Genomic DNA, 11,294 nt, shown 5'->3' on the forward strand with positions numbered 1-11,294 from the left:
GCCACATTGGATTGTTGGCATCTGTCTGTCTCGAGAGACAATGGAGTGGAGGGTGAAGTCAAACTGCTGGGTAAGCAGCACTGAAGTGACCTCCCTGGGGAGCAAATCTAAGCAATGTGTATGGAGATCCTGGGCTGCCAGACAAGACCTCCACCCCCCACCCCCACCCCGTCTCACTGATGTGGTTGAAAGGAAAGCAGAGCAATACGTTTGGCACCAGCTTGACTGCAAAAATTGCTGGCAAATGAAGCACCATCCATCCGTTTTAGGGACTCCAGTCTGGATTATTGTTGGTTTTACTTCTTAGGCTTTTCTTCTCCCAAAGATGTCCCACAAGGCAGCAGAGGCTTAGGATCAGAGTTTTCCTTCCAGATGGGCTACCTTCCCAGGTTGACAAGCCCCTTACCTCCCTCTACAGCATGTGAAGGAACCACCTTCTTAACTGTTGGACCCACTATTGGTCTTGTCCACTCAATCTGCCAGAGCCTATCTTCACATGCATGGGAAGTCCTTAACTCACTGAGGGTTTGAGACCCATGGGCTACCCTCACCTTGTTTAGCTGGCCAGATGAAGCCATTCCTGAGGTGTGGTTCCTGTCACAAGCTGATAGCTTCTAGGAGCCACAGATGGAAGCTGAAAGGTGCTGAAAGCCTACATCTCAACAAGAAGTGATCTGACCATATTAAGGGATTGATGTCAACGTCCCCTGCTTCCAGATCCTCTTCCTGCCCAGTCAAGAAAACATGGTCCAGAATGTGACATGTTGGGACAGCCCCATGTCATAATGACAGCCATGAAGTCCTGTGTCCACCTCAAAGCTAGTTGTCTCAGCATGGATGTTGACGTCTTGCAAAACCAGGAGTCTGGGAGTCCTCAACATAGCCTCCAAGACCAGCTCTGTCAGCTCACGTAGGTAGCAAGGCAAGTGGTGAACCAGCAGAATCCCTGACCTTCTGCCCTGATCTGCCCTGATCTGCACCAAGTACCAGGTGGGCACAGCTAGGTGAGACCAATTCCACCCAGCTCATGCACCCAGGTCTCAGAGAAGCAGAGCAGATTGGCCTCCTCATACACAATCAGATGAGCAATGTCTTATTCAGAGCTGACCTATCATTCAGCAGCAACAACCACAGACCTGAGGGTTGCCTGATAGGACAACCACAATTCCCCAGGGTGGAGGAGGAGCTGGCACACAGCAGTCACTGCCTTCCTGTGCTGTATGTCTCTTACCTGGCCTGCCCCACCTGTCACACCATACCTCTCCTTACTTTGAACTATTGCAATTGCATGCCCTATTATCCCCAGCTTCTCTCCTCCCAGACAATTCTCTCCTTCCTCAGTAAAAACAACAACAATTCACACAAATGAAAAACAGTTAACCCGCCAACAATACCTCAACCTAATATTTTGAAGCTGGAGTCAGTCAGGGCCCCATCCTTCAGCCAGATGGATTAAGGCGTGCAAGACAGGAAGGAGTTCTCTCAGGACTCATAGCCAAGATGGTCTCCAACCTCTTCCCAGAAGGATAGTTTTCCAGCTTCCATTACAGTATCATTTTTCAGCTCTCTGCTAATAAGCTGGTTTCATTATACAGTCATACCTCGGGATAAATATGCTTCAGGTTGAGTGCTTTCGGGTTGCGCTCCGCAACGACCTGGAAGTAATGGAGCATGTTACTTCCTGGTTTCGCTGCTCACACATGCGCAGACGGTCCAAATAACGTCACACGCATGCGTGGAAGCAGCGAAACATGACCCGCCCACACACAGATGCGCTGTCACATCTTACATTCTGTTCAGGATGCGAATGGGGCTCCAGAACGGATCCTGTTCGCATCCCGAGGTACCACTGTAGATGTCAAAACCACTGTTATTAACAGTCAGAATCTCGATCTCTTCAAGTCAGACCTTTGCACAAACAAGTTCCATTAAATACAGTGGGGTTTACTTCCTGGCTGCCATATTTCACCAACAGTGCCCATGTAGAAAATGGGTTCAATTATTGTTAAATCAATATGCTTCCTAAGGGAATCTTCCAAATCATTTACAAATAATGGCTGCGCACCTTCAATCAGAGATACTGCACACAAACTGAATTGACATTATTGATTTTAGAAGTCCTCCTCCAAATTTACTGAGAGACAGATTTGACCCTATTGCTCAGAAACTGCTTATGCTGGAGATTAATGCTTAATACCCCTCGACTGGATGTTACTTTTTGCATATGCTTCAATGATCTGTTCCCTGGTTGTATTAGATTGTAAAACCCACTGTATCTGAGCATTAAAAAGGAAATACCAAGGCAACTATGGTACATCTGAAAGATTTTATATTAAATAAAACACTGTCTCCAGGTTTTGTTAGTAGAAAACCTGGTTTGTGGTCACCAACCTGATACCCACTAACAGGAAGCACAAAGTAGGTTATTCAATACTGTTTAGAACCATCTGACTAGTGTCAGTAGTTGATCCAATAGCAAAAATGATTTTGCTTACGTGTGTCTCCCCTGATGGCACTATATATCTCAAACTTCTGTTCCCATCTATTGCCTTGCTTTCCCATTCCCAAGATACAGCTACATATTTGTCACATGGCCAGGTATATTCCGATCACTTCTCTTTTTCATTAGATTCTGGTGAACCCATGTAAGTCCAAAGAATGAGAGATAGACTGGGTGGGAGCCAACAAACTACAGCTCAGGTGTGCAGAAATAATTGTAGAAGGCTTGCCTGTTCTGGGAGGTATCAACCAGAAATTCAGATCTGTAAAATCCTTTCCCCTATTTAGAGCCTAATGTAATACCATGTTGTAAAAGCTCATTCCTGATTCTGCTAATTGTATACATTGGTCCTGTCACTGAAGTTTCCTTTATATCCAGAAATTCACCACATGCTGTTTTGCACCACTGTGTAAAATCCTGTTCTCGCTAACCATGTAGATCTAAATATCAGCCAATGGAAAATTACACTTCATGTAGCTAATGGTGGACTGTAGTCCAAAAGGGGAAGGGCACAATAAATCTGTTAGTCTTCAAGAGAGCCCTTTATAATAACAGCCAACCCTTTGAAATAATAATGAAAAACACAAATCAGCTCTCAATGCCCCCCTTCACCATTATCCAGCTGCAAGCAGTGATTTTCCACTGCTGTGGTGCATGATTAAATGTAAAGAATCCATTCAACACACTATACACCATTTCAGTCTCTCCACAGAGAATGGAAAATCCCACCCCATTTGTTGTCTTGATACAGATATGAAATAGTAGGTTGACTGAAACTATAGAGCTTTGAAGTTACAGAATTCTACACTTATCTGAAACATTCTAGCTTTACAGTGGTACCTCAGGTTACATACGCTTCAGGTTACACACTCCGCTAACCCAGAAATAGTGCTTCAGGTTAAGAACTTTGCTTCAGGATGAGAACAGAAATCATGCTCTAGCGGCGCAGCAGCAGCAGGAGGCCCCATTAGCTAAAGTGGTGCTTCAGGTTAAGAACAGTTTCAGGTTAAGAACAGAACTCCGGAACGAATTAAGTACTTAACCCGAGGTACCACTGTAATTACTTTGGACCTCACTGAAATTAGTTTGTGCAGATAAAAGAAACCGTAGAATTTTGCAGGGTGGTGAACTTGCTGCTTTTTCCATCTGTCTCACTGCTAGCAATACACTCAATAAACAGCTTGGTGACCCTTCAGCTCAATGCACCCAGCTCTGCTACCACTGTTTCCTTCTCTCACTATTCTGATGCAGAAATACCGTGAATTATCCATCCTTCCTAACAGTATACATAATATGCAATATCAGTCTCCACCCCATTGTTCTGCCCGGACACTGAGGTCCAGCGCCGAGAGTCTTCTGGCGGTTCCCTCACTGCGAGAAGCAAAGCTACAGGGAACCAGGCAGAGGGCCTTCTCGGTAGTGGCGCCCACCCTGTGGAACGCTCTCCCATCAGATGTCAAAGAGATAAACAACTACCTGACATTTAGAAGACATCTAAAGGCAGCCCTGTTTAGGGAAGTTTTTAATGTGTGACATTTTAATGTATTTTTAATCTTTGTTGGAAGCCGCCCAGAGTGGCTGGGGAAACCCAGCCAGATGGGAAGGGTACAAATTATAAATTATTATTATTATTATTATTATTATTATTCGTATTTCAGAAAAAATCCAATTGCTTAGTAAGTGTGATCATTGTTGAATTTGGCAACTGTCATTTCCTTAGCAGTAGCAATTATTAGACATTAATTAGGCATTTAAACTGCATCACTTTAAATTAAGATGTGTCTTTCTGAGTTTGAAAATTCTGGCATTGGTTTTAAGCAAGCTTTTCTCCCCCTTTTTAAAAACCACTTTATTTTCTTTTTGGATTCAATTGATAGCCATGTGAATGGCTACTAGTGCAATTCAAAGTGCTGGTTATGACCTATAAATTTTCGTTCAATTTTTCATTTCACTTTTAATTTGTATACCGCCTTTCTATTATTACTATATGCAAGGTGATTAACAAGCTGAAGAAACAGCAACATATACAACAAATATCACACACCTTATAACAATCTGCATTCATTTTGGCTCAGGTCAAGTTATCTGAAGGGCCGTATTCCCTCATATGAACCTGCTTAGACTTTGAGATATTTGGGGAAGGTCCTTCTCTAGGTTCTGCCAGCCTCACTGGCACACTTGGTAGGGACATGGGAGAGGGCCTTCTCAGTGGCTGCTCCCAGACTTTGAAACTCACTCCCTAGAGAAGCGAGACTGGGTCTCACCTTGTTGTCCTTCCCTCGACAGGTGAATACCTTATTTGTAAGGCATCTTGAGTCCCAATCCGAAAAAAAGCTGGACAATAAACAAATAAATACATAAAGTGAGTGATGGTAAAGAATGGATCTGTGGCTGACAGAGTTGAGTACACAGGTTTGTGCAACTTGAGAAAATTAATATCAATTCAGCATTACAACTCCAACAGCCAGTGATTGCATTCACATGTAACATTAAGCAATGATTTGGAGATATAATGGTGAGCTTCCAGAAGCTCAAGAGAAGCCTCTGTCTGTCATGTCCCCTCCTTCCCTCTTCTCCTTTCACACAGCTGGGAGGATTCCTGCTGAGTTTAGTTTCACTTTTAATGAATATTGGCTTAGTATTACATATGAACCAGGTAACCTGGTTTAGAACAAAGCATTTGTTTTTTATTACTAAAGAAACCAACTTCAAACAATATAGAGTATGAAGTCAGCTAGCATAACTATCATTTGTTTTAAAGCATGGTCTATTGTTATGTGGAAACCACGTCAATAAATTGCACAGGATGAAGACCTCACTTCCCAACAGAAGCAGGCAGCATGGTAGGGTGCTGCTCCTCACCGGACCTCCAGCTGATCGTGTTACTACTGCTTATCAGGAGGTAGAGGGGGATGGGTGAAGCAGTGCTGAGACTGGAGCAGGGCAAATATACTGGTAAGTCAATCCAGTCCTCCCAACTGCAAGTGCAATGGCACCATGCCAAACTTGTGCTACCTCACCCCTTCTTCTTCATCGTCTGGTAAGCAGCAGCAACACAACGACAGTCAAGTGAGCAGTGCTGCCTCATCACACCAACTGATTTCAAAGCTCTGTCTGAGGAAAATCCTTGTTCCAAGAAAAGTATCTGGCATCATTCCCAGTACATGGATTTAGAAGAAGACAAAACTAACTTTTTCTTTTTTCAGCTCACACAAATTTGGTTTTCTTAGGACATTGAGTTGTTCATTAAAAAATATCAGAGTATTGTTTGCAGTTCATGGGCTATTAACCTCACTGTTCACAATGTTTTCATTTGTACCCAGACAGCTGTGTTTGCAGATATGTGTATTTGCAAACTGAGTCTATCACCTCATGCATCTTGTCCATGAAAGATTCTCTCACAATAAAGCTGTTTTTAAAGTTCCATAAGATGACTTCTTTGGAATTGTACAAAGAAAGGTACCTCTTTAGAACTAATCTAACATTATTTCAGATAACTCTCTGCTATTTTCTACTAGCTTGATTCTTAATGTCATAATTATTATTTTTGAAGAGTTGTGGCTGATTCAAGAATACTTTGCATAATAATTTATAATCTTATGGTTATGACTCATCAGAGCTGTACATAAATACTCAGAATAACCCCAAGGCATTTTTCTCTGCAGTGGGAGCAGAAAACAATAATTATTATTTTCAGGAAAAACATGGTATAATTTTAAAGAAACCATCATACTGTATTTTCTGCCCTGGTACACTTCTGTCATAGTCAGCACTTCTATGTGATAAGCCATGTGGTTCAATAAGGAGCCATTTGACATCTGATCTTGATCCATATGGAGAAGAAGTACTTGTAGCAATAGAACGGATTTCATGAAAAGCCACAATGACCCTGAACCAAAAACAAAACATTAATCATCACCTGTTTGTCTGTTCTACAGAACTGAATTAATATATATGATACTCACAAAGAATTTCACATTTTATTAGGCTTATGAAACAAAGACTAATTTGCCAGGGGCAAATTAGAAAGAAAATATAAGCTTCATTAAGGGAGATTAATTCAGAATAGACAAGCAGCAGTGCTGGAAACCTCTCAAAGTAGAGAATGAATTACTGTGTTGTCAGCAATAAGCCAGCTGTCAGATCTCCATCATCCAGGTCAGTAAACAAATGAAAACATACGTAAGGGCTTCCATCAGCTAGCTGACACTGATGTCTGAGGCATGTCTTAACACACCTTAAATCCCTAAAGTTAGCATATGCAAATCCATAAAGAATTGCTTAACATTCACATTCCTGAGCAAGGATATATTTAAAACCACCGCAAGGGAGGGGTAAAACGCCTTATTACCATAGAATCATCAGTGCACAGGGTTTATTACAGAGTAACATAAAGAACATGAAAGCTGATTCATATAGTCAGATTCACAACCTAAGTGGGAGAAATATCAGAGGGAGAGACAAAGGATATAAGCAAAATGAATTGCCATGACTAGAATTACACTCCCTTTGGTTTCATGTAAGGCTGCCTCATGGGATGAACATGGAACATTTTTCTGGAAGTGAAGGATTATTGGCCTCTGGACTGGCCCTGCCCATCCAGGCAGACCACTGGCCCCTCAAGAACAGGAAGGGGATGGGTTGTAGCTCAATGGTACAGCGCATGCTTCCAGGCAAAGTTAAAAGAAACCCTGGACATAGCCTACTTCCAATCAGTGCTGAACTAGATAGGCAAATTGTCTGACTTAGTATAAGGTTGCTTTCTACGTTTCTATGTAGGGGCAATAAATGGCTTCCTTATGGACTGGGACCTTTCCTAACAAGTTCTTACTCGGACTAACGCATCCCAGTGTGTTCCTCGGTGCTGAGCCTTGACGATGTGTAAAACAGGCTTTCTTTTTGTTTACAGTGATAATGTGTGCGATCTTTTGTTGTCATTTGTCCATGTTTTCCTAACTCTACAAATGACAATATCCTGGAGGAAATGTTGGAGAAAGATGCCTGCAACATGTATAACTGTGTTGCTTCTTGAAGCCGTAATTTAAAGTGTATAGAGATATACTTTAAAAAAAAAGGTGCCAACATGATCCTTTTGATCTTCATAAAATGAACCTGGCTTCCTTCCACTGTTGCTCTTTGAATGACACCTATAACCACCTTCAGGGGATGGCTTTCCTATTACAGTGAGGCATCTGCCTCAGTGGATGCTGAGGAGCAGCAGCAAAATGTTGGAGGTCAGAGCAGTGTGCTCTATGTGGACTGCCATTTGCCTCCTAAAACTGTTGACCTTAGGTGCAATGCAGGTTACTGTCCTGTCACCAGTTTTGAAGTATGATTCAGCTGCCAGTCCAGTTAGTTTCTGAATATGAAAGGAGGACCATCTTTTCCTTCATTTCAGGCCACAAAATGCCTTGGGTTGGCCCCTGCCTACCTCTGCAGCACATGCTGATCATCTCATTGATTTGGCCCTTCCGATGCTTCTGGTGAGTTGTGTGCCAATTGCTTGTCGGTTCGTTTATGCTCATATGATTATACAAACATCTTCTGTATAATTATTTATAATTATATAAATATAAGGGTAATTTCTAATTCTGCCATTCTGCTTGTGGAATAGATTTGTGAGTGCGCAACAGAACTTCCCACTCCTTTCCTCCTTAAATCTGCTCCAGAGGGTTGGCAGACTCTCCAGAGCAGATTTGGAGGGCATCCAGGGAGAGGAGAGGAAGGGAAAGTTCTGTTACATGAATGGAACTTGGCGCATGCGCAGCATTGACTACAACTCTATGTATTTATATAAAAACATGGTGCCACATGATCCCCTGGCATTCAGTATTCAAGAGAAGATTGTATGTGTGACAATAACACAGTGAATGAACTTTCCAGAGATGACTGGCTCCTGTTTGTATGTATGTTTACACCAGTGGTGCTGCTAGAACCATATGAATTTTATAATTCCCACATGCCCTGAATGTGATGTGCTGTCATATACAAATGATAGACTGGGAGAAGTTATGGAAAACATCTGAAATTTACGGCATGTTGTACACTGAAAGAAAATTATATGAAAATAATGTACCGGTGGTATTTGACTCCAGTTCAGTTTGCAAAAATGTACAGAACAAGTTTAAATACCTGCTGGAAATGTAAAGAAAAAAAGAAGGTACCTTTTATCATATGTGGTGAATGTATAATGTATTAAAAATATTCTGGGAGATGATATATAATGAATTGGGGGGGGGGGAATGTTTAAAGTAACTTTTGTTAAAAAAAAAACCAGAATCCTTTTTACTAGGAGTTACAGAAAAGACTATTTATGTACGCGACAACAGCTGCACGAATGCTATTAGCCCAGAGATGGAAGGAAGAAACAACCCTGACTAGAGAAGAATGGCAAACCAAGTTGATGGACTATGCTGAAATGGCAAAACTAATTGGGAAGCTCAGAAATCAAGAAGACAAGAACTTTTAAAAAGAATGGGGAAAGTTTATGATTAATTTAAGAGACCATGGTAAGCAGGTTAAAACATTGGCAGGATTTTAACCACACTTGTAAGGTAATGGAAAGTTTGGATAAGTTGGAAGGACAAAAATTTGGACAAGTATTGATATACAGTTGCAAATATTATTATTTGGACCCATGGAAGGGATGGGGGGAAGTCAGGAGATTCAGAGTAGTATTTTTCGCTCCATAAGGCGCACCGGACCATAAGGCACACCTAGTTTTTAGAGGGGGAAATCAAGAAAAAAAGATCCATCCCGCTTGCTGTCTTGGCTTCTGCCATAGCTGTGTGCAGCCTCTCCCGACTGGAAAGGTTTCGCATGGCTAAAGAAGCTGCACGCGGCTATGGCAATACCCCTACCTCCCGCTAAAGCCCACAGGAGCCGCACACCCTTTAAGGAGCGTGCAGCTCCTGCAGGCTTTTCTACAAGGAGGGAGAAGGGACTGACTGGCCACGTCAGTCCCTTCTCCCTCCTGGGGAAAAGCCCGCAAGAGCCGCGCAGAGCTTGTGTGTGGCTCTTGGGGGCTTTTCCTGCCTGCCTCCCCCCTGCATTCGCTCCATAAGATGCACACACATTTCTCCTTACTTTTTAGGAGGGAAAAAGTGCGTCTTATGGAGCAAAAAATATGGTAATATCGAAATTTGGATTTTGAATTGGTTTTTTTAAAATGTATGTTTATATTTTTTAAAAATCAAATGATAAAAATTATAAAAAAGAATGTGATGTTCTGTCTCTGTAATTTGTGTATGATAAAAAAAAGTATACAAACCTATTTTTGCACCTGCATGGTTGGCATGACTAAGCATCCAATCCTGGGCAGTATCCACTATATTTGTGCATACTCAGTGGTTGCTAATTTTCATCCTTTGGTTATCCCAGGCCTATCTAATCAGTTTGTAAGCTAAACAGATTAAAAAATGGTCAGTCAGAGAAGGATGCATTGTGATCAATGATCCTGTGGGCACATGGACAGAAAAGGAATGTTGCACCAAAAAATAAATAAATGAAAGTTCCCCAGGTGCACTTCAGAAGCATGTATGTGCTGAAAAAAAATGGCAATGATTTGAAAGCTTGGAATATAGGAGACCTATTTGGTCCCAAATTTTCATTCATAAATCTCACTCAGTTCCAAATTGCAGTGGGGCCATGCCTCTCATCATTAATTTAGATTCTTCCGAAGATAATTACCTCACGTTAAATTATACTCACTGTAATTGTCTGAGCAAAATTGGTAATTGGGAAACTTGCTATACTGTAATTGTAATGCATCTTCCAAGGTATGTTAGAAGTATGCTTTAAGCTGTCACAAACAAGCAACACCTTTTCTTACCTTTCAATCTCTTTGATGTTTACATACCTGCTAGAACTTATGCAAATCTCTGTTTAAAGACACACATCCTGGCAACACCCCCGAAAGCTGTTATTAGTTTTAAGCATCAATTTAGGAAATGACTTGAGACTTATTAATATGCTCAGTATTACACAGATAGTTCATGGCAGCAAAAGGAGTTAAGTTTAGTAATGTAATTTTGGGAAAAGAGATCTAGCTTTCGAGCTTTCACTTGTTTTGATCGTATCCATTTCTCTATTTAAGTCAATGTTTTTAGGCCAGCTAATCAAAAGTAGCAAATGTTTGAATGTGAAAAAAATGTCAAAAAGACAATAAGTATTGTGGGGTGTAATAATAATAATAATAATAATAATAATAATAATAATAATAATAATTTATTATTTGTACCCCGCCCATCTGGCTGGGTTTCCCCAGCCACTCTGGGCGGCTTCCAACAGAGATAAAAAATACACTAAAATGTCACATATTAAAAACTTCCCTGAACAGGGCTGCCTTCAGATGTCTTCTGAATGTCAGGTAGTTGTCCATCGCCTTGACATCCGATGGGAGGGCATTCCACAGGGCGGGCGCCACCACCGAGAAGGCCCTCTGCCTGGTTCCCTGCAACTTGGCCTCTCGCAGTGAGGGAACCGCCAGAAGGCCCTCGGAGCTGGACCTCAGTGTCCGGGCAGAACGATGGGGGAGGAGACGCTCCTTCAGATATACTGGACCGAGGCCATTTAGGGCTTTAAAGGTCAGCACCAACACTTTGAATTGTGCTCGGAAACGTACTGGGAGCCAATGTAGGTCTTTCAAGACCGGTGTTATATGGTCTCGGCGGCCGCTCCCAGTCAATTATACTCAATTATTTTAGATAGAGCTTTGACCAAAAATCCACATCAACTATTGGCTGTAAACAAAAAGTTATCAGTTTTTCATCTTTTAACAATCCTGTTGTCTGCC

The 11,294-nt window shown here is 41.7% G+C and overlaps 1 long non-coding RNA gene across 2 annotated transcripts; it reads left to right on the top strand.

Moving 5' to 3' along the window:
• The first annotated feature begins 847 nt into the window (after positions 1 to 847).
• LOC309340053 lies at positions 848 to 7,973 on the top strand. Of its 2 annotated transcripts, none has more exons than XR_014155773.1 (4): positions 848 to 990; positions 2,630 to 2,700; positions 5,824 to 5,959; positions 7,899 to 7,973. It is a non-coding gene; the product is annotated as an uncharacterized lncRNA (long non-coding RNA). The 2 variants fall into 2 exon arrangements; XR_014155774.1 differs by having other exon boundaries at positions 5,828 to 5,959.
• The last annotated feature ends 3,321 nt before the right edge of the window (positions 7,974 to 11,294 follow it).

The sequence above is a fragment of the Podarcis erhardii genome (assembly GCF_964252035.2).
Source record: "Podarcis erhardii genome assembly, chromosome: 4".
Classification (NCBI taxonomy): domain Eukaryota; kingdom Metazoa; phylum Chordata; class Lepidosauria; order Squamata; family Lacertidae; genus Podarcis; species Podarcis erhardii.